Genomic DNA, 18,778 nt, shown 5'->3' with positions numbered 1-18,778 from the left:
TGACCTCAGAATTCTACTGGGACCTCCGGTTGTGGGGGAAGCTGAGCTAAAAATATGTGTACCAGAAAGCAGGAGTGTGAAAAAGTGGAAATGAAGTTGTTTCTGTTCCCAAATTAATATGGAATAATGAGTAGCTTAATCATACTTTGTGTTTCACAAATTCTCCAGTTGCCATAGTAACTCAGAAGAGGCTTTTAAAAATACATTCCATTTGACCTTGTTCCATTTGATTGATGGGGAGTTAGGTCCAAGCAGGGGATAATGGCCGTTCCAAAGATGGCCACCAGAGGGCGTGGAGCACCTTTCGCTGGCGATCAGGCTGGTGGGACAAGCAGGGATGTTCCCACCTGCTTCAAAACCAAACATGACAGAGACCCGGCTGGCTTCTATCCTCCCTCCCAAAGAAAGTCACTCCTTCTAGGGTCTATTTCCCAAGCACATAATGAGGACACCCACTCGTCCCCTAGCTTTTGGGGTTTCAGTCATCTTGGGGTTGGCCAGGTTTTGTCATGGTGGCAGGGGCAAAGTGACCCTCCTACTGCAGCACCCTCCATAGGTGGTTAGCTCTTTGCCACTGCTCACACTGTGGCCAGGTATCCTGAGGTGGATGTGGCCACAGTGGTTTTCTTTCAGAGGACAGTTATGGCCACCTGGTGCAGCTGCTTCTGAGCAAACCCTACCTGGAACGGCCTGTGTGCCCCTCCTTCAGGAGCCTCCAGCAGGGGCTGGCCCGACAGCTGGCCAGCCCACATCTGAGGAGGGCATGGTCACCTCCAGTATGCTTTGTACAGTATCGAGACAATGGTGCTATAGAGAGAATGTGGTGCAGGAGAGGGGTGCTGGAAAGGGGTTCTGGGAGCGAGCTTTTGTTCTGTCACTAACCCCAGCAAGTCTTTTCCATGCCTCAGTTTTCTCACTTGCAAAGCGAGGTAAAGTTGTGCTACTTTTTTGTCAGCATCAGAATGGCCTAGCAAAGAGTGTGCTTTCAGTCCCTTCCCTGACTTATGTCTCATGGGCTGCTCTGTAAGTTCCCTTGCGTGGCTGCGGTGACCCCTGGCTTTGTCTGCTCTGATCACTGTTGATGGTGGCAGGGGATATTTCCTGTCTTCCTCTCACCCTAGCCAGGGGGGAGTCAACAGCACTCTGCATTCTGGCCTGCCCCTTCCACAAGGCATTTTAATGGATAATTTCCACATTTAGCTACAGTGATACCACTCACCTGGTGTATAGTGACCTCATGACTTTAGATTTCCCACAGTCAGGTATTTGGTCCTGTGGATTCTTGTTTCTCACCTCCCCTTGGCAGCCCTGCCCGGCTGACTGATGCCTTCCTGCCCTTGTTTCTTGATCACCTCGTCCTCTAGGCCCTTTACTGAGCCCACACCTCCCCAAAGCCCCCAGCTCCAGAGTCAGGGCCTCTGGAGACTCCACTCCCTGTGAAGTCCCACATACTCAGGCCACAGCACCCTTGGGAAAAGAGCACCTGCACAGGAGCACTAAGAAACAGAATCCCCTTCACCTTACCTCCCCAGGACTGCCCAGCCCCAGGACCTTGGTGTGGTCCAGGCAGCTTTGGGGATGACACCTGGCTCTGCTGTGGTTGCAGGTTGTGAGGCCCCACACTCCTTGGCCAGAAGCAGGTGCCTCTAAAGTGTTCACTGCTCCCCATTCCTGCTTGGTCATTCTCTACCTCAATCCACAGCCCCTCATGGTCGGTGAGACAGGCCACTTGCAGCCTGGGGTAAATGGTGACAAATATTCTGCCTTCAGAATTGGCCCTGAGCATTGTTTCTTTCCAAGGAACTGTGTACCAGTGTGATTAGACCTTTCTCAAAGCTTTATATTTCTATGGTTAATATTATTATTCATACATCAATACTGATGTTTGGCCTCAATAGATATGTGGTATGTATAGCTGATAAAAAGCACTAGATAGATAACATGCTTTATTTATGTGTGGTAAATATTTAAAGACTCTCATGTGTTTTGATTGGAAAATGCACATTACTGGACAATTTAGTTTCAAAGGTTTCTCTTAATGTGAGATTTATTAAGATATATGAGGTAGTCGAGCTGGTGTGATTGGATGTATGTGAAGGTCCTGAACAAAAAAATCATGGCACTGCCTGGTGATTTCGCCATCTACACTCTCATTTATGAATCGGTTCTTCTGTTTATCATTAAGACGCAGTGATTTGCTCTGCATGAACTAACAGCTGTGTGATACTGCCAGAGAGGAGCTGGGTGGCTTAGGGGCTTCCATTATTTTGGCGGGGGCCAGCTATTTCCCAGGCCACAGTGCATTTGGATTAATGCAGCCTCACAGTGAATAGGGGATGCGGTTACCTTCAGGGCCGCTAGATGGCGCAATCTGAATTTGAGGCTGCGCCTTGAAGACCTTGGCCTCTTGCTCGTGATGGTGGCTGGTTTTCGTGTGGTAATTGAAAGCAGGGTGGTTAGGCTCCCTGATGAAGACTAGTGACTTGGAGGAATTGCTTTCATTTCCTCCCCTTCAGTCCTGTCCTACCATTTGCCACAACTTCGCCTATCCCCATGGAGTAAAACATCCTTTTGGGGCAGTAGCTCGCAGGCAGAGAAGGAGCTTATGAAGGAACGGAGAAGGTGTGGCAGACATCAAGGAGGGCAGGAAAGCCCTCAGCTGGATCTCAGCTGCCCTATGGTGGGTCAAACTGTACCTCTGGCCCATAGGTTTGTCTAAATCCTAGTCCCCAGACAGGTGGTTTGCTACAAGAGACACCAATGAACAGTTTCCCAGGGTCTTATCCTACTTTCTGTGCTGGTGGTAGAAATGAGAGGAACTGCTGGTTCCTGGGTTGGAAGTCATGGCTCTGTAGTGGCCCAGATGGGTGATGGGGAGGGGATAGAAGACTTTCCTTGAGGTGAGGGGTGGAAAAATGAGCTGCTTGGAGTAGACTTGTATGGTGCATATCTTCTCCCTATTCATGGTTTTCAGAATTATTTTCCCCAAGTAGGGACATAGGTGAATGGTAGGTAGGAGAGCAAGACTTATTTCAGTCTTTTAATACTCAGCCCAGAATTTGGGAGCTGGGAAACTTATGAATTAATGCAGCATGTCAGGAGAACTGCAGGAACGCACAGTTGCACAGCGGATTTCTGTAACTTATCTTGGCAAATCAGGCCTCCGATCTGTTCTGGGGCTCTGTCTTCAAGTCTTGCTGTACGAAAGCACTGGAGGAAAGGCTGCAGCTTTCTGAACACTTTCCAGTGCGCAGGGAGCTTGGTCTGACCTGTCTCTTACCGTGTCCCCACCTCAAACAACTGACCAGAGAGGTCGCTGGAGCCTTGACTTCCCTGGAGGTTGTTGAAATAGCACTCAGTCTGTTAAAAATGCAAGAGAGGCTGTGGTCATCACGCTAGGCCAGGTCTGTGACTACACTGGGCCTGAGAGTGAGAGAAACTGCTTGTTGGGGGAAGGGGTGATGATCCAATCTCTCCTTTTCTTTTTCTACATTCTAGGGAGATTTAAACCCGTTTGCAAATACCCCCCCCCCCCCGCCCCCATCTTCTGAGAGCCTGTAGCAAGTCCCTGCTGCTAATTTCTGATCCAATGCAAACTATTCACAACCAGCCATCCCCAGGCAGGCAGGCAGGCAGGCAGGCAGGCATTTGACATTCACTTGGAAGACAAAGCAAAGAAGTCAGGTGTGCCTCCAGACCTTAGCAAGGGGAGCAGCATTGTGTCACTTCCCACAAGGCCAGAGGAGTCACTGTGTCTGAGGAGAGTGGCCATCTGCTGTCCCTAGCCCCCACCTAAAATTGCAATATAATTATGGCCTTGCTGGTCTTTGTACTGTTCTTAGCTTCCGGTAAATATTAATGGGTTGCTTTTTATTCGTTTAGCTTATGTTTTTGAAAGATGGCCTCAAACAAAAAGATCATATCTGTATGTTGTGCTTTAATTTATTTTCACCTTTTTTTCTCCTTTGGAGACCCCTAGTGTATCATCACTTTGTTTACCACAAATTAAGCTGGGGCTGATTGTTTACCAGACTGTAGGCCCCTGTGCATTGCTCCAGCACTTTTCTTTTTTTTTAATAATCACGACCTGGGATTCATTTGCGAGAGGCCCTAATCTGCATGAGAATTATACAATTAACTTTTGATTAACCACCTAGTTCTTTTTGAAACCACAGTGTATAGGATACTCTGCATTTAAATAATTTTCCTTAAATTGGGAGCAGGCCTTTCATTAAGCTGGTGAGTTTGACTAAACAACAACATTTGGAGATAATCAGGTTCAAAACAATAGGCAAGAAGGCAGGGCTAGAATGTCATCTTTAAATATAACAGTTGAGATAAAGGCCCCCAGATTGCGCCTTATCAAAACACAAAAAAATCAAAGCACTCCCTTGTCTATGGTAAAATGCAGAGCCCCCAGTGATGCGGGGCGACCATTGTCTGGCCCGAGGCCACAGCAGGATTTTCATTGGGGGGGCCCCCGGCTAACACACTTTACATCACGTAGGGTACTTATCTCTGAGTCCGACAATAATTATCGGGAAGAATATACTCAGAATGACTTTTTTGTGATTTTTATGCTTCCTCAACACAAGGAAGGGGAGATAACAGCATTAGAAGGACCAGCGTCTCTCAGAAGACTCTCCCAGGAGCTGGGTCTTCGATTAAATTCACTATGCCACTCCGTGCCTCTGAACAAGTGGGAAGAAAGCCTGCAAGCCTTTTATATAGGGTAATAATAGTCCGGAACACAGCCCTCACAAAAGATAAGATCCATTGTGGAACAAACAAAGGAGTCAATTCTACATCGCTGGAAGAATATCTATGAGCAAAGTTTTCAATCCTCTGTCTCCCTGCTCCTCTCCTTGTATGCACCTTGCACCTGCTTCTGTAGCATGGCCACTCTGCAGGCTTGGAAGGGGTGCCCTGGGAACCATTGGTGTGCAGGAACCAGGAACCCAGGAAATGCAGGGCCCTTGTCTTGGGGGTCCTTGAGGGTCCAGTTAGGACTTTCTGAAGTCGATGTCATGCCCTTTGTTCTGTGAGTCTCACATTCATTCTCCCCCAAGTCTACCAGGAGAGACCTTGATATCAGCTTCTGAGGCCCCAGGAGACTTGACAGATGTAGAATTAGAAAGAAATTGACCAGAAAGTCACTGTGCCTTTCATCCTATTTGTTCTGTCAGGTTACCAGGGCTTCAAAGTCCGCAGGTATTTATTTTTCCTCAAAGGAACCATTCTGCTTCTTTCTCCTTATAGAAAAAGGTAAGCAATAAATGTTAAGGACCCTACTACAATCCAAATTGAATTTAAATGCTGTTAGAATGTCCTCTCTGACAATAAAGTTCAAAGTTCCAAATGAGCTTTTTTTCCAAAGTCTTTTGGATTCAGAGTTGGATGAGACCATACTTACATTTAACATCTTACTCCTTGTATTCCTGATCAGTGTCCTGGTGGTGGATTTGGTATCATATTCTCTAGTGTCAGAAGTAGGAAGACACTGGGATCCTGGGAGTGAATTTTCTGGTTTGAATTAGAGCAGAACACTGTTTGGCTTCTGCCCTCCAACCAAACAGAATTACCCATAGCTCGGTTTTGGCCTGTGTGAGTTCAGCCTGCTCGACTTTTCTCTTTCAGGCAGAGAAACAAACCAAAGCCTTTCCTGGCCACGTGAGTCAGGAGGTCCCCCTGAGTGCTCTGCCTGGGGCTCCAGGCTGCTGTGTTGGGGCAGGATGGGTTTCCCAGGCAAGCCTCGGCTGGCAGTGGGGCCCAAATACACAGAACAGAATGCGGGGGACCTGTGGATATGACTGTCAGCAGGTGTGCCCAGGAGCAGCATAGCCCTTGGCCCAGAGACATGCAGTGGAGTCTGTGGAGAAGGAGTGAGAAGCAGAGGGCCCTTGCTGAATACTCACATGACTGGTAGACTTGTAGGGAAGCCTAAGAAAGAAGAAGCAAAGGCTTTGTCTTTCCTCAAACCTGCTGTGTGGCCTCTGGCAAGTCCTTTTCTTTCCTGAGCCTCAGTTTCTCCTTTTTAACCCACATGACTGTCATAGGCAGAGCATTTGGTCAGCCCTAGAGTTCAAGTAGGTGAGGACCCAAGGTCCTTGAGGACTTCCTTTTGTGGCAAGAGATGTGCCATCTTGGGGCTTGGAGGTGGGAGGAACCAGTACCCTCATTGGAAACCTTGTCCTAAGCCTATTGACAAGTTCAGAAGATGAGCCTGCACAGACCGTGCAGGGGGGGCATTAGACAGCTGAGCACAGGACACTGACATCTATAACATCTGCCCCTGGACAACCTCTCTGACTGCTGGCCTGACCCTCAAGTCTGCATTTCTGCAGACTTAGATGAAAGAGTGGCTGTGCACCACTGGGTTGGAGGACTCATCTCAGTTTGCCCACCGTGGCTGGCTTGGGGAGGAAGAGAAGCCCCACACTGAATGCCTTTTCCATTAAGGCTGGAGGAGGAAGGGTATCCAAAAGTGGGGGACGTATGACTCTGAGCCTGCTTTTATCCCCCCTGCAGTTTGATTTTCACAGGCTCACAGAACGCCTTTCAATAGGAAGGGGTCTCTGAAATCATCTGCACCCCCCTATCCCCAGTGACTTTCTGCAGTAAGGATCTTTCCTCCCCAAGGACTATAGCATCCTGTTATAGTCCATCTGGGTACTATGACAAAGTATCATAAACGGAGTGGCTTATTACCAAATAATTCCATTTCTCATGGTTCTGGAGGCTGAAAGTCCAAGAAGACGCCAGCAGCTTTGGTGAACCAGGGAGAGTGCCCACTTCCTGGTTCAAAGACTTGTCTTTTGGCTGTGTCTTCCCCTGGCAAAGCAGGGAGCGAGCTCTGTGTGGAAAGTTTTATAAGGGTATTAACTCTGTTCTTGAGTGACCCACCCTTACACCCTAATCACATTCCACAGGCCCCAACTCAAAATGACATCATGCAGGGGACAGTCCTCTAACATATGAGTTTTGGGGACGCAGACATGCAGAGCGCAGACGGCATTTGTACTGGCCAGCTATCAGGCCTTCTGTGGGTGGGTAATATCTGGGCTGCAGAGCTCCATCCCACTGACGTGCAGAGTCAGGGCCTCCAGTACAGAAATGATCAGTATCCACACTTAAAAGCGGAAAGCAAGGTAAGCAATGATGCTTGATTTTAAAAATCTTGCTGTGAATGTCCTTAACATTTTAACATTCAAAGAAATAGAATGCTCAAAACAAACTCTATACAGTATGTAATTTGGATTCTTGGTTACTTGGCATCCAGTTTAATCTTCCTAATGGCTCTTCATGAGTGATGAAAGTCAAATCATTATTTTCAGGCCCTCCCACATCACACAGCCTGGTCTGTTTGAAAGTGGGACTGTGTATTACTTGGTCTGGACTTTTATATTGAGATGTTTTGAATAAGAGAAACAAGGGCAGCTGGGGAACTAGATGCTACCATAGGTTTTGCTAGTGCACATAACTGACCTGGTGTATTTGGGGAGCACCCGATGGAACCCACTTTGACTTTCCCAGTTAGGAGATCAGTTCCCATGCACCCAGTGGGTGGAAACACTCACAGCAGAGTATGATGTGGCTAGATACTGACACTATAAGTAAAAAAGGGACTTTTCAGATGGATCCTTTTAACTAGTCTCCATCTTATATTATAAAAAGTGAAAAAAAATATAGGAAGGGCAAATTGGAGAGCAGGAAGATTACAGTAATATAGCTTCTTAGCTAATTGATTAGCAATTATGGCTGGTAATATTGTTCATTTTAATTGTGTTTAATCTCTATTTTGGCAATAAAGATTATTGTTTTGGATTATGACTTTATCCTACTATACTAATTACTAACTTGTGAAATTAAAGTGTATATTTTCACATCCTGAAGAAACAATCCACACTATGTCCTTATATAATAGCTTCCTTTTCTGAGAAGCTGGTTGTTTGTGGATCGTTTTATCCTTAGTGTCTTAAAAGGACTCAATTTTGGCAAGCAAAGTAAATGATACTTGGTCTATTTACCAAGAAATATAGGCTTTTAAAAAGAAGTCATGTTTTTCAGGGAATGAAAGAAACAGAAATATTGCCAAAAATAAATCTGAGAAGAGTACATAAGTAGGTTTACATGGATTTACATTGAAATGGGTTTTTGACATTGAAGGGTTTGCACTCTTAGTGTTGTCCCTGCAAATTTTGACTGAGCTTTATCAGCTGGAGCCCACCCAGAGCTCTCACACTGTATGTTTTCACTGTCATGCTTATGAGTCGTGCCTGTGTTCCTCCCTCTAGAGGCAAAAGTCATTTTGACTCATCTATTCCTTGTGCTTGAATCCTTTCCACAAGTTTTGTGGATCTGGTTTCCTACATTTACAGATGCCATCCTTCCTCATCTTCCCATCATGACCATGTCAGGATGACCACATTAATGGATATCTCCCAGGATCAACGCCCCAAAGAAGTATTTCTGTAGACCTCATCCAGGACCTCTTCAAACTCTCAGCCTTATCCATCAACCTCTCCTTTTCCTAACTTCAAATACAGTGGACCCTTGAGTTACAACCCTCCTAACATATGAATAACTTGGGTTATGTCCAGAATGTTCATTTTAACTTATGGCCAAAGTCTTGAGCCACAACCCAAGTGCCCACTGCTTGTGCTTCCAGATCGTCTCAGATACAGATTAAACCCTTAAAGAGTTCTGGAAGGAACATTGCAACATCCTTTCCTGTGTGAGGTTAACTGAGAAATCCTGGCCCAATGTCTCTCTGAGGGCACTGAGATTTGCCTGTATATAGGAGAGAGACTTTGAAGGCTGTATAGAGGATCCTGAGCCTTGAATTGACCAACTTGAGTTACAGCCATCCCTCATGAATGAATTGAGTTTGTAAGTCAAAGGTCCACTGTACTAGAATTTCCTGAATACTCTTCTGGTCCTATAAAAACTATCTTACTTGCGCAAGTTTTTAAACTTAAAAGTGATATAAAGATATATACTGAAGCCATTGTGAGCAAACGGAAGTATTTTGCCGTCTTTTCTCTTTGCTGATATAGAACAAGTGTTTGAAAACTTGGTTTTGAAAGTAGGCCAGGTATTAAGTACTTGAAGTTTTGCTGGTCTCTGTGGCAACTACTGGACTCCACTGTCACTGTAGGAAAGCAGCTCTGGACACAACATAGCTGAACCAGAGGAGTACGAGCCCATAAAATCTCACAAATAGGCAGCAGGGGACATTTGGCCTGGAAGGTGTAGTTTGCTGACTCTGCCACAGATATTTATATCTGTAAGATGACATATAAATATGCTTAATTTAATGTTATAATGGAAAAGTTTGCATTTGTCAATCAAGTTTATTTTTAAATATATTAACAGTTGCATAATGCACTAGTCCAAATGGTCTTTGTTATTTCATTTCCAGAAAGATTATGTCAATTTATAATTTCAGTAGTGGTACACAAGAGAGCCATCCTACCACAGGAAATCCCTAAAACAAAGAGAAAGGCTTTGCTAATCAGGTAGGAATATGAGGTCTTACAGAATTCTAGCTGGTAGGTTTTACTTGTCCAGGTTTCTTACATTAATGGTATTGATTACATTACCTTAAAGTTAATCGATATTATCTGAGATGCACAGAAGACTTCATTGCTTAGAAAGTGCACCTGTGTATTTTAGTGCCCAGATCCATCCTGGCAACATGCACCAATCTTATCTCCATGTTCAACAGCATGGATGGACCCCACTTTGAAGTCTCAGATGCAGGGGCTGAGGAATGGCTTGAATCAGACCTGATCTGAAGCCTGGACTTTATTTCACACCAAATTTTCTATCATGTGGCTCAGTGGCTCACCAGAGTGACTTTCATTACATACAGTCTCAGTCAACTTGCCCCTGGCACTGTGTGGCCAGAATGTGTCCCTAAGACCCCCCTGATCCTTGCCGCACCACATATCCAGCCTTCACTTTTTAATGGTAGTTTCTTACCAAATGTTTCCTCCGGAGTTGTCCAAGAGGTAGCTCTCTTAAATGTCTCCAAAAGCTGTTTTCATCATGTGCCATATTACCTCCCAATCTGGTGTTGGTGTTTGGACTGCCCTGTGGCTCCTGGGCACCTATATTTCCTTGTATTTCTCAGAGATATGTGAAGTAGGTATCATAGCCATGAGAACACATAGTTTGACTCAAATGATCAAGATGCAATATGTGTATGTACCAATTCCCCTAGATGAATGTAATTATTATGTATTGCAAGGATATTCCAACAATCAAAAAGGCATAAAAAATAGACTAAGGAGGCTTAAGTAGCCTTCTTTACTTTTCATGTTTTAAAAGAGGAATGCCTTTCTTGCAGTTTCCTCCCCCTGGAGCATATCAGAGCATTTCCTCTTTGCAAAAATGAGCCACTTGAATGGAGGCCTTGCAAAGAGTACCTGGAGGGAAAATTGGCGCTGACACCAACCACCAGGGCGTCAGGGAAGGAGGCAGCATGCTCTGCTGCGAGCCTTCCTCTGACCGTGGAATTACAAATGAATCACATTCCTAATAAATGTAATCCTGCAAATTCTCTGAATGAAGAGTCCGGAGAGCAGGAGCTGGCAGGAGTGGGCACTTGGGCGGGAGCTCTGCCCAAGGCTTCTGTAAGCCAAGACTCCCCTTCCTCCCCTGAAATGAGGCATGTGGCAGGACTTGTGCCATGCCCTTGGAAAGCTGTGCGCTTTGCTTTTGTTTGGGCAATTTGCATTTGTTAGGCAGTGTCTGAATGTCCAGAGTTCAGGTTTTAAATACAGTTTTGGAGACATCTTTGGAGGGCATGGCATTACCATAGGCTTTCATACTACAGGTTCTAAGGCAATGACCTCTCCAAATGTCCTGGCCAGGGACTCACCCCTATTTGGAAGAATCCTTTGATTTATTTTTCTCAGCACTTGTGCCAGAACCAACTGTATTACAGGCCGTCTAATTGAAACTTGGCAGCAGACAGCCCAGATCAAAGGCAGCCTAAGCCCAGACCTTGGATCCCAGGCCAGTGGGCACTTAGCGTGGCTCGGAAGCAAAGCATCCCATCCACTTTCCAGCAGTTCCTGCCAATGCTGCTACCTCAGCATCCCCACTGGCTGATCCATGGGCTGCTCCGCCATCGGCTCCAGAAGGAGCCACTTGTGAGCTATTAAAGACAGCAATGAAGTGCTGCGGTGACAGCAGTGATTCAGGGAAAGATGGAGGAACCACCAGGAAGGCATTCTCCTTTTCCACTGTGCTGAGCCTGTGGGCCGTCGGAGAACACAGCCTGCCTGATGCGGTGGGAAAGGCCCAGAAAGAGAGACGGGGATGGCTGGGGAGAAAGATGGAGGGTTCCTTCAGGGAAAAGAGCACAAAAGGAATATTTCATAAGTTCACAGGCAAGGTGCTTTGACCATGTTCTCAGATATTTACTAACCCAAGAACACTTTTTTAAAGGAAGAAGGAAAAGGGAGGCCAGTCACCACTTCAGTAAGAAGTACAAGATCAACAAGAAGATGCTTCACAGATTAAATACTTCAAATAGCTCAGGTTAGGCTCCTTTTATCCGTTTTTTGAATCTCAAGCTCCTTTGTCTATATGAGCAATACTTACACACACACACACTATTAGCATGGAAAAATTGCTTGTGTCTAAAAGTTTGAAGAAGCATAAGCTGGAATGGTTAACTGGACCTTGATACTGAGATGGGTCAGAGGGCTCTATGGGCCCAAGTGGAGCATCCTGTCTGCAGGTGGAGTTGTGTGGACATGGGAGAGAGATGATCTGAATAGGGAAGAAGGTGCTGGGACAGGGAGCTAAAATAGGGCTGAGGTGAGAGTGGAGGGCTGCCTTGTAGTGTTTCAAAGGTCAGTTGCTCTCAGGTTCCCCAAGATGTTGAATCAGTATGTGGCATTAGGAATCTGTTCGTACTGGATGGTTCAAAGAAGAAAGGGCCTAAGGAGATTGCCTTTCTGCTCAGTGTCACCTTATAATTCTTGGGCTGACAGTGCTGGCAGACAAGCCACTGATGGTTCAAAACTGTCCCCATGGAGAGCTACATATCTTCCTTTCCCACTTCCCATGGAAACTAAAACAAAGCCAACTTCCTCGGCTCCCTTCCTAATGGAAATAGTTCTCAGACTCAGAGAAAACCGTGGAGCCAGTTTTCTTCCCTTCCTCTGTGGAGCCTTCAGCTGTTCTCTCTTGACCTTTCTTTGCCATTCCCATTGTTTGAACCCTGCTCAACATTCTCTCTCCGAGGAAATAAACGACTCAGCCACTGTCTGCTTTTTGTGATCAGGCTATATCTCTGTTTCCCTGGACCTAAGAGCCTATTGGTTGGTACCACCCCATCCAATGATGGGTCTTCCCATTATTCATACTTCTCAGAACTGTGCCAAATCAATCAGTGGGCTAATCTAGTTATCACCCATGATCCAGTATCACACACCCATAATCCAGCCACATCCAAAATACTCCACCTTGGAGTAAATGAGACTTTGGAGGGACATTTTAGATAAAAACTATAATAGTTTAACACCTCATTATTGTTTTAATTTATAGTTTTCTGATTACATATGATATTGAGATCTTTTCATATACTTATTTGCCATCTGTATATCTTCTTTAATATCTTTTCAGAGCTGTCCTTTTTAATTGGATTGATTTCTTGAGTTTTTGGAATGCCTCATAAATTATGGAAACAAATTTTTTATAATACAGGCACTTTGCAAATATTTTTTTCTGAGTCTGTGGCTCAACATTTTATCCTCTCAAAAATGGGTTCATAGAACAGAAAGTCAAATGTTACCGTCTTCTTTAATGGACCTTACTTTAGGTGTTGTATTTAAAAAGTTATTACCAACTCAAGCTCATCTAGATTTTCTCCTATGCTGCTTTCTGCAAGTTTTATAGTTTTGCATTTTACATTTAAGTCTATGATACATTTTAAATTAACTTTTGTGAAAGGTGCAAAGTCGGTGTCTAGATTCACTTTTTTATTGCATTGAAATATCATTGGTCCTTTGTGAAAGATTAGTCGGTTATATTAAGGTGGGTCTACTTCTAAATTCTGTGTTTTCTTCTGTTGAGATATTTTTCTATTCTTTAACCAATACCACACTGTAACTTTATATTAAGTACTGAAGTCAGGAAGGCTCCCAATCTTGCTCTTGTCATGTAGTATTGTTGACTACTCCGAATCTTTTCCCTTTCCATATGAACTTTTAGAATCAGTTTTTCAGAAGCCAAAAAATAACTGCCGGAAATTTTGATTGGCCTTGTATGGAATTTATAGATTAAAGTGGGAAGAATTGACATCTTAGAATATGGATTTTCTATCCATGAATGTGTTAATCTGTCCATTTATTTAGATATTTGATGATTTTCCTTACCATTTTGTAGTTATCTTGACATTTTTATTATATTTATACCTAATGTATTCTATTTTTTTATATTTATTTATTTTATTTTATTTTATTTTTTTGGTACCGGGGATCAAACTGGGATCTTTCCACTTGCAAGGCAGGTGGCGGAACCACTGAGCTAAATCCCTGGCCCCATACCTAATATATTTTAAAAATGAATTTTATTGGTACATTTTAGGTATACAATATAATGACATTCATCATTGGAAATTTGCACCTTCACATAATCTCTCTTGGTTCTTATTTTTTCCCTATTCCCTTGTCCTCCCTTCAACCCCTCCATCCCTCCCTGTTTACAAAGATTTTGTTTCCATTTTTTTCATTTTCTCACATTAATTCCATTTCCTTCTTTCCTTTCCCCTACCCCCCTACTTCCTCTTCCCCTTTGCCCCTTTTCTTCCTACTTCTCATTATCTATTATACCTTTTAGTCCTTATTTACACTTTCAGTTTCTCACACTAGAGAAACTATTCAGTATTTACACCTGTGTCCTGTTTATTTCATTTAAGAGTATCGCCTCAGTGTGCATCCATTTAGCTATAAATGTCTCTAATTTCTCATTTTTTATGGCTGAGTAGTACTCCATTTTATTTAAAAAACACATTTTCTTTATCCAGTCTCCAGTTGATGGGCATTTGGGCTGTTTCCAAGTTTTAGCTATTACAAATTGTGCTGCTATGAACATGGGTGCACATATATCACCGTGGTATGATTCTTTTAATTCTTTGGGGAAAATACCCAGCAGGGGAATAGCTGGGTCAAATGAGACTTCCAGTCCGAGTTCTTTGAGGTTTCTCCATACTGATTTCCACAGTGGTTGCACCAGTCTACACTCTCATCAGCACTGGAGCAGAGTTCCTCTTTCCCCACAGCACCAACCGGAATTTGTTATTGGTTGATTTCATGATAGCAGCCATTCTTTCTGGAGTGAGGTGGAATCTCAGCATTGTTCTCATTTGCATCTCTCAAATGACCAGTGATGTTGAACACTTTTTCACATGTTTATTTGTTATTTCTACTTCTTTGTGTGAGAAATGTCTGTTCATTTTAGATGCCCATTTTGGGATTGGGTCTTTAAATTTGGGAGGTATAATTTTTTTAAGCTCTTTATAGATTCTAGATTTGTCTGAGACAAATTTTGTCTGAGAAGAAGCAGGTGAAAAAATTTTCCCACATTGTGGATTGTCTCTTCACACTGTTGGTGGTTTCTCTTGCTTTGCAGAAGTTTTTTAATAAGAAGAGATCCCATTTGTTGATTGTGCTAGGTCATGGGCAACTGAGGTTGTGTTCATAAAATCTTTTCCTACACTAATGTCTTCAAGAGTTCTATCTAACCTCTGTTCCAGTCAGTTCAGCGTTTCTGTTTTAATACTTAGATCATTAATCCATTTTGATTTTAGTTTAGTGCATGGTGAGAGATATAGGTGTAGTTTTAATCTTTGGCAAGTTGAAATCCAATTTCTCCAGCACCATGTATTAAAGAGGCTATCTTTCCACCAGTGAGGGTGGTTGGCTCCTTTGTTAAAGATAAGATGACTGAGTGTGTCTGGAGTTGTTTCTCCATCTTCTAATCTGTTCCACTGGTCCTCAGGTCTGTTTCTTTGCCGGTACCATGGTGTTTTTTTTTATCACAGTAGCTTTGTAGTATAGTTTCAAGTTGGGGGTTGTGATATCCCCTCTGAAGTCTCTGTTACCTAGAATTGCTTTTGCTATTCTGGGTCTCTTCTTGTTCCAAATGAATTTTTGCATTGTTTTCTGAAGGTCCATGAAGTATGCTGCTGGGATTTCAATTGGGATTGCATTGAATCTATACAGCAGTTTTGGAAGTATGACCATTTTCACTATGTTGATTCTTCCTACCCAGGAGCAGGGAATGTCTTTCCATTTTCTGATACTGTCTTCAATCTCTCTTTTCAGAGTGCTATAGTTTTCAGAGAAGAGGTCTTTGACTTCTTTTGTTAGATTGATTCCTAGGTATTTCCATTTTTTGGATGCTATTTTGAAAGGAATTGTTTGCCCTATTTCTTTTTCAGTGAATCTATTGTTCGTGTAGAGGAAAGCTATTGATTTTTTGTGTGTTGTCCTTGTATCCAGCTACTCTACTGAATTTGGTTATTAAGTCTAGAATGACTTTGGTGGAGTTCTTGGGGTCTTCTATATAGAGTATGATATCATCTGCAAATAATGACCATTTGACTTCTTCATTTCCTATCTTTATTCCTTTTATTTCTTTCTCTTGTCTAATGGCCATGGCTAATGTTTCAAAAGCTATATTGAACAAGAGTGGTGATAGTGGACATCCTTTTCTTGTTCCTGAATTTAATGTGAAGGATTTCAGTTTTTGACCATTTAGTATGAGATTGTCTATTGGTTTTTCATAAATGGATTTTATCAGATTGAGGTAGAGATCATCTATTCCAATTTTTTGTAGGGTTTTTATTATAAATGCATGGTGGATTTTGTCAAATGCTTTTTCTGCATCTATTGAGATGATCATATGGTTTTTGACCTTGGCTCTATTGATACAGTGTATTACATTGATTGATTTGCATATGTTGAACCATCCCTGCATCCCTGGGATGAATCCCACTTGGTCAGGGTGTATGATCTTCTTGATGATATTCTGCATTCTATTTGCCAGTATCTTAGTAAGGATTTTTGCATCTATGTTCATTGGCGAGATTGGCCTATAGTTCTCTTTTTCAGTTGGGTCTTTCTCTGCTTTGGGGATCAAGGTGATGCTTGCTTCCAGGAATAAATTTGGGAGTATTGTTTCCCTTTCAATTTCATTGAAGAGTTTAAACAGTAGTGGCAGTAGTTCCTCTGTAAATGTCATGTAAAATTTGTCAGTGAGGCCTGACAAATTGTCAGGACCCAGGCTTTTCTTAGTTGGTAAGTTTTTAATTATGTTTTCAATTTCATTGGTTGATATTGGGTTGTTCAGAATTTTTAGGTCTTCTTTGTTCAACTTTGGTAATTCATACATATCTAGGAATCTGTCCATTTTTCAGTGTTTTCCATCTTATTGGCATATAGGTTCTGGAAGTAGGTATTAATGATCCTCCGGGTTTCTGCTGGGTCTGTTGTAATTTCACCCTTTTCTTTCCTAATTGCATGGATTTGGGTCTTTCTTTTCTTTTTCTGATAAGGTTGGCTAATATTTTGTCAATTTTGTTTATTCTTTTGAAGAATCAACTCTTGGCTTCATTAATTTTTTGTATTGTTCTCTTAGTCTCCACTGCATTGATTTCTCCTCTGATCTTTATAATTTCCTCCCTTGTATGAGCTTGGGTTTGTCCTGCTCTTCTTCAGCATCAGGTTGCTTATTGGGCTTGGTCTGTTTTCCTAATATGTGCATTCACGGCTATGAATTTCCCTCGTAAGACTGCTTTCATTGTGTCCCATAGATTGCAATATGTTGTATTGGCATTTTCATTTAATTGTAGCAAGTGTTTGATTTCTTTAATTTCTTCTCTGACCCATTGGTTATTCAGAAGTGTGTTGTTCAATTTCCATGTGTTTATGAAGTTTTTGTGGTTTCTTTTGCTATGGATCTCCAATTTCATCGCACTATGGTCTGATAATATACAGGGGATAACTTCAATTCCTTTGCACTTACTGAAACATGTTCTGAGTGAATATGTGGTCTATTTTGGTGAATGACCCATGTGCAGCTGAAAAGAATGTGTATTAGTCTGATTTTGTGGGGTGGAAGACTCTGTAAACATCTGTTAAGTCATTTGTTCAAGATTTTGATTGAGTTCTAGTATTTTATTGATTTTTTTTGGTCTAATTGATCTACCTATTTTTGACAGTGGGGAATTGAGGTCCCCCACTACTATTGTTTTAGTGCTTATTTGATTTTTCATGTCCGTTAGTATTTGTGCCATATAGTTGGGCACAGTAGTGTTTGGTGCATATATATTTATGATTGTCATCTCTTCCTGTTGGATTGTTCCCTTTACAAGGATGTAATGTCCTTCTTTGTCTCTCTTAATCGGTGTTGGTTTGAAATCCACTTGATCTGCAAAGAGGATAGCTACTCCTGCTTTTTTTCAGGTTCCTGTCACATGAAGTATTGTTTTCGACCCTTTAACTTTTAGTTTATGAGTTTCTTTTTGAATTAAGTGTGTTTCTTGTATGCAGCATATTGTTGGATCTTGCTTCTTGACCCATTCTGCAAGTTGATTTCTTTTGATTGGTGAATTGAGACCATTAACATTAATGGTTATAACTGATATGTATTAACCTTTCATTGTCATGATTTTTTCTTTTTTTTGGATATTCCTCATTTGCATTTAATCTTTTGTCACACCCTATAGATTTATTCTGCTGGGCTTCCTGGGGTTGTAATCCTTGTTGTCTTTTCCTAGGATATTTTCTAAAAGTTTTTGGAGTGCTGGTTTGGTATTCATGATGTTCCTCAGGTGCTCTTTGTCATGAAAGTATCTTATTTCTCCATCAATTTTGAAAGATAGTTTTGCAGGGTACATCAGTCTGGGTTGGAGGCTGTTTTCCTTTAGGGCTTGAAATACATCACTCCAAGCTCTTCTTGCCTTGAGGGTTTGCTTTGAGAAATCTACTGTGATTCTGATAAGCTTTCCTTTGAACGTGATTTGTTGCTTTTCTCTAACTGCTTGTAGAATTTTGTTCTTCGTTTTTTGGTTTTTTTTTTTTTTTTTTTTTGGTAGCAGCGATTGAATTCGGGTCCTTCCCCTTGCTAGGCAGGCGGCAGAACCACTGAGCTAAATCCCCGGTCCGCCCAGTTGTTGGGGTATTTTTAAAAAATTTTTTTTGGTACTGGGGATCGAACTCGGGACCTTGCGCTTGTGAGGCAGGGGCCGGAACCACTGAGCTAAATCCCCAGCCCAGTTCTTCTGTTTGGTTTCTAGAATCTTAGCTATTATTTGCCTATGTGTAGATTTTTTTTGATCATGGCTAGTTGGAGTGCTATATGCCTCACTTATCTGTCTGTCAAGTTCTTTTTCCGTGCTTGGGAAGTTTTCTGCAGTCACTTCTGTTAATAGTTTTTTCATGTCTTCTGCACTCTCTTCTATTTCTTTACTGACTCTGATCAGTCTTATATTATTCTTGTTTACATCATCTAGCAGCTGCTGAATTGATTTCCCATAGTTCCATAATATTTTAAAGAAAATTTTCTTTTCCTGGCCACTAATTGCAATGTTATCTTCTATATGTGAAATTCTGTCCTCACATTGGTTCATTCTGGTGCATAAACTTTCAATGGATTTTTTGATCTCCTGGAAATCTGTTTGTGTCTGTTTTATGGATTCCAGTTGTTTCCTATGTTGGGATTCCATCATGTTCCTCAGTTCCTCCATTTTTTAAAA

The sequence above is a fragment of the Heterocephalus glaber genome, unplaced genomic scaffold (assembly GCF_053883595.1).
Source record: "Heterocephalus glaber isolate CG9 unplaced genomic scaffold, H.glaber_assembly_v1.0 deba00001497, whole genome shotgun sequence".
Classification (NCBI taxonomy): Eukaryota; Metazoa; Chordata; class Mammalia; order Rodentia; family Bathyergidae; genus Heterocephalus; species Heterocephalus glaber.
The sequence above is the reverse complement of the archived record's forward strand: the minus strand, read 5'-3'. Positions refer to the sequence as shown.